Source organism: Cupressus sempervirens, chromosome 9 (genome assembly GCF_028749045.1).
Source record: "Cupressus sempervirens isolate cs-2001-9-10 chromosome 9, ASM2874904v1, whole genome shotgun sequence".
In the NCBI taxonomy this organism is placed as follows: Eukaryota; Viridiplantae; Streptophyta; class Pinopsida; order Cupressales; family Cupressaceae; genus Cupressus; species Cupressus sempervirens.
Genome location: NC_143126.1, coordinates 723,574,355 through 723,580,002, shown reverse-complemented (window position 1 = coordinate 723,580,002; position 5,648 = coordinate 723,574,355). Strand labels below are relative to the sequence as shown.

General features: G+C 37.5%; 1 pseudogene across 1 annotated transcript; it reads left to right on the top strand.

The window, feature by feature from the left end:
- The first annotated feature begins 3,423 nt into the window (after nt 1-3,423).
- Nucleotides 3,424-5,226, top strand: LOC149540754 (arogenate dehydratase 3 pseudogene; annotated as a pseudogene). The gene has a single exon (XR_016356438.1). The product of XR_016356438.1 is annotated as an arogenate dehydratase 3 pseudogene (transcript).
- Nucleotides 5,227-5,648: the final 422 nt, after the last annotated feature.

The window sequence follows — 5,648 nt, the reverse complement described above, 5'->3', positions numbered from 1 at the left end:
ATATAAACTCATAAAGAGAAAGAATGTAAATTAAAGTATTTCATGTTTGAGTGAAAGCTAACAATTAGTTGGAAGAAAGTCAATAAAGATCTATGATGAAATTCGATTTAGAAATTCAAAAATCTCACACACACAAAATTTCAAACTCACATGTATAATCTTTACATAAGACGACATTCAAAAGTTAAGTTCAAACTATTAGAATATAAAACATCAGCTAAAGATAATGCATTGATTAAATGACACCTGCCCAACAAAATACACCATTTAAACACTAAATCACTATAATAAAAATTAAATTATCAATCACCATTCCGGACCCACTCCATTATTAAGGATGATTTGCCGCCTTCTAAGAAAATCTGAAGTAAACATATTTGTTTGCGTGCTAGAGATTTTAAATTTATTTAAGAACAATTCCTTCCTAACTTTCATATATTGTTTCTTACAAATACAAATACATAATTGCTTTTTCATATATTAAGAAATCCTTTTTCATTTTGTTCTTGGTTGTAGCCGGTGGAAGCTAAGGACCACATCTCTATTGAATGGACGGCTGGCGTGAAACCAGTAGATTTATTATTATTAATTCATTACTATTATTATTATTATTTATAAGAGATTGCAGAATCTTGTTTTGCACGTTGGTAAAACAAAAATAATGGAATCTTACAATTAGCTAATGTTTCATTTATTTGGGTGCCTGCATCGACGGTTCAAATTGACTCCGTACTTGCGGAAATGCGGTCGCACCGTCCACGTTGAATTTACGAAACAAAAAATTAATAAAATTGAATTGCAAAGATTCCCCGCATGACACGAGATTCACGCCCTCATATATGCGGCTGTCATGATCGATAAGAGGTTACAATGCACATGTTTCCAGAAACAATAGTGTGGTGGTCTCTAGCATTGACATTTAAAATTATTATTATTAATGTTTATATTTTATCACAATTTAAAATTTACTATTGTTTCCATATATTTACACCCTTCTAAAAATTGACTTGATATATTGGTAGATTTGACTCGTAAAATTTTCATTGTAAAATATGTTAACTTTTGTGAAAAGTTTGAGAATTAAAAAAGTAAAAAGGTTACTAGTCAAATCTAATATAAAAGTTTAGACCAAGTACTCGGTATATTTTGAATATTAATATGATACTTATAGATTATAATAATTATTTGTTGTAGATTCTTTTGTTCTACTTGATAGAATAAACTTTTTATACTAGTTAACAAGCAACATAAACTTATTGTAGATCAAGTCCAACCAAAATGAGATAGATTCATTTTCCTTTTTGATAACTATAATTTCTCTGTCTCAATATTTATTGTTATAAGATTATTTATTATAATCAACTGAATAAAGCTTTGATGGTAATTAAAAATCACTATAAACTTATTCTAGATGGAATCCAACCACGTAGAGGTGTTTTCATTTTTTCTTTTGATAAATATCATATTTTTTGCTTGAATAGTTTAGTTTATTATCGATTGAATTCAACCAAAATGTAGAAGACACTCAAGATTCTATAGTAAATGACACATTAGATGAGCACCCTAATTTTATGCTTCTATAAATCCTATGATGAAATTTCAAATCACTTGTAATTTTTATTAGCAACTTACTTGGGAAGTCTTATAAGTAAGGTTTCAGGGTCACATTAACATGCTTTTTGCCAACGTGTTGAAAGATGAGAACCCATACTTGTGTTCTAAGAGTAGATCACATGATTGGCTATAAAAAATTGTATTTCATTCGATCATGGATAGTTATCATCAACACTAACAATTTTAAAATCACAACTACTCATTAGAAATTATAAAATATAATTGGCCAAAAACCCACAAGTGCTATAAAAATTATTGGTATGCATTCAACTAGTAGATCAACTACAATCTATAATTGATAAGGTATTTTTTGAAGATTGTGTGCAAATTTTTGTATCAATATTTCAAACCCACTCCTTGATCCATCATCAAAATATAAATCAACATACCAACCATAAGGAACATGGAACACTTGTGATTGTTACATAGAATTCGCCAAACTCTCCATACTAACCAATAGACCTTGTATGACTATTGACTACTTCTCCTTCCCCACTCTACAATGTGGAACAAAAGGACCTTCTAATATAGTCCTCATTTTATTTTATGGATCAAATTGAACCAAAATGAAGAAGACAGAAATATATGACTCTTGAACTACCGACATCTAATTAATAAGCACTCAAAGTCTATAGATTACTTATAATCTTTAATTCGTATTGGTGTTATTTTTCAATTAAGTCATGTGCAAATTTTTGTGTCAATATTCTGGACCACATTTCCCAATGCACCATCAAACTACAAATAAGCCTACCAACCATAATAGACAAGAACTCTTAAGCTTAGCGACAAACTTTGTCACCATATAGCTAGGTATAGTACGTAATGAAAGAAGACTTCCATGATATATCAAAATGCCTTGTACAACTATTAGCCCTTGCCCCTTCCCTACCCTACAATGTGAATTAAAAGGACCTTCCCGTTTATCTCTCAAAATTTAACATTATCACCTTTATGGATGAGATCCTTTAAAAAATAATATAAACTTAACTATCTATCATCAAAATGCACATCAATCTACCAACCATAAGACAAAGGGACCCTTGAATGTGAGGTCAGACTTTGTCAACATATAACTATTACATAGAATACAACAAGACTTCCATACTCATCAATGGATCTTATACAAATACCTTGTAACCCTTAGTTACATAGAATACAAGAAAACTTCCATATTCATTAATATATATCATACAACTTATATAACTACCTAGTAACCCATTTTCCTTCCCTACCTTACAATGTGGATAAAAATAGTACCTCTTTATCAAGCCCTCAAAATTTGCCAATCTAAGACCAAGATCCATTCTTCAAATTCAATAGAGTACAAGAAGACTTCCATGCTCATTAATAGATCTTATACAACTTTAACGACTACCTAGTAACCCATTCACCTTCACACCTTATAATATAAATACAACTTTAACAATTACCTAGTAACCCATTCACCTTCCTACCTTACAATATAAATTTAAAAAATACCCATCTTTTCAAGCCCTCAAAAACCCCCTTACTATCTTGTACAACTACTGACCCATTCCCCCCTTCCTTACTCTACATTGTAGATTGAAACAAAATAGTGCCCTGCCCTTATCCAGCCCACAAAAATTGCCTTGGAAGGGCCGAGATTAATTATCAGGAAAAAGGGTCCTCCACTTATAAATACGGAGTCAACTTTGTACAAAGTAGTGGACGGTGAAAATGGGCCATGTACGGCGCGGGCCCCACTCCTCCGTCCCAGCACGAGGAACGTGACGTCGGGCCCCACCCCGAAGTATTATTGAAGCTAAGACTAATCATAATAGTGTTCGTTATTACACACAGAATAATTTCATTTAACTCCGTCCGGCCCAAGGTATTCGGAATATATAGAGGTCGCGGGTTCGAAGCGCAGGCAGGAAGAGTCGAGTGAATCATCATCATCAAGCTTCAGGTCTGTTCAGAACGTCTTCAATGGCTGCGAGCATCTGTGCAATTGTAGGGTACGGCTATTGCACCAGCAGCTTAATCAACAGAAAGCTCAAGCACGAGGACTTAGCCCCCATTATACTGCAGCTGAACCAGGGGAGACCGTATGGGAAAGGCAAAGGTAGAGGCAAAGGAAAGAGAGTTCTTGTAGTTAGGAGTCAAAAGGGAGGGGTTTCAGACAACGTTGCGGTCATTAATGGCGCCGAGAAATTATCTGGAGTGCTCCAATCGGGGTCTCTGGAGGACGAACTTGCTAGGGTTTTGAGTTCCATGAGGCAAAGGGAAGAAAAGGGGCGTGGATCTGTGAGGGTGGCTTACCAGGGCTGCCCGGGGGCGTACAGTGAAGCTGCGGCCATAATGGCGCACCCTGGCTGCGAAGGCGTGCCCTGCAAGGGCTACGAGGACGCAATCTGGGCCGTGGAGTCGCGGCGGGCAGATCGGGCGATTCTGCCCGTGGAGAGCACCCTGGAGGGCAGCGTGGTTCGAAACTACGACCACTTGGTGCACCACAGCCTGCATATTGTACAAGAGATCCAGCTCTTTGTGCACTATTGTTTGCTCGTTGTGCCGGGGGTCAGTAAGGAGGACGTGCGGAAAGTTATCAGCCATCCCATGGCTCTCGCGCACTGCGGGCAAACCCTAGCGCGCCTCGGGTTCGATGCCGCGCCTGTGGATGACACGGCCGGAGCGGCTGAATTGCTTCTGAACAATCGGTTGACCGATACGGCCGCCATTGCAAGCTGCAGAGCAGCTGAGATCTACGGGCTTCGGGTTGTGGCTCGCGGCGTGCAAGACGAGAAGTGGAACACGACTCGATTTCTGGTTCTTGCTCGGAAATCCGACCTTCCGCCTCCCCCGCAGGAGGACGATCACAGCCGGCTAAAGACCTCCATTGTCGTCGCCCATGGCGGAGGCCTGGACCCGCTCTTTAAGGTACTCTCTGCTTTCTCCAAAAGGAAGATCAATTTGACAAAATTTGAGGTGAAACCCCAAACCGGCGCACCCCTTAGGGTTTTGGACGTCAATGGCGGAGGATCTGTGCGCCAATTTGAGCATGTGTTTTACATCGATTTCGAGGCCTCTGTTGCGGATCCCAACGCTCAGAGCGCTCTCCAGGAGGTCCAGGAAGCCACGACCTTTGTTAGGGTTTTGGGCTCCTATACGGCCGATTCCAAGATTTACAGCCTCGATTAGTACACAAAATCGTCTTTTTTAAAGATCGAGGATCGGTAATTTGGGATCCTCGCGTTTGGGGCTACGGAATCAGGGGAGTTCGAGAGGATAATCGGGTGAAGTTTTGGCTCTCGAGTTGAGCTTCTCAGTCGGGATGGTCGGTGGTGATGGAGTATTTGTGCCTGCCATGGAAGGAAGGTACGTTGTTGATATACATACATAAATACCCTTAATGCTGCTTCTGGTTTTTCTTTGTACCTTTGTTGTATTATCAGTGGGGATTGACTGGTTTATCCTTTAGGGTGGAGTTGATATGCATAATACATATATCTATATGTATTGATGAGGTTGGTTGTATATTCTTGCTAATCCATGGGCTTGACTGAGGGATGTAGATGGTATTACTCAGTTCTACTGAATCCGATGTAAATGGAATGCCAATATATTATAAATTTGCTTATTGATTTGGAATTGTATGATTATATATTATGAGCATTTAGATAGTATTACTCGGTTCTACTGAATCCAATGTAAGTAGAATGCTAATAGATTTTATAGTTTGCTTATTGAATTAGAATTGTACGAATACATGTTTTTGGGCAATTATATATGGTATTACGGAGTGCTACTGAATTTGATGTAATTGGAACTTACTGAATTGGAATTGTATGATAATGTATATTTAAATTAGTCAAAAGTTTTGGAACAATTATGTTTTATGAATGATTTTAATGATGTTTGTCTTCAATTTATTTTGGTGTAATATTATGATTTTGTTTGGACAGAATTCTTTTATAGTTTTGTTTGGACATAGAGAGGATAATGATTTGGAATCCTTCTATATTATAAACAATCTTGCATTTTTTGGTTTGGTTCTATCATTGTATATCGGT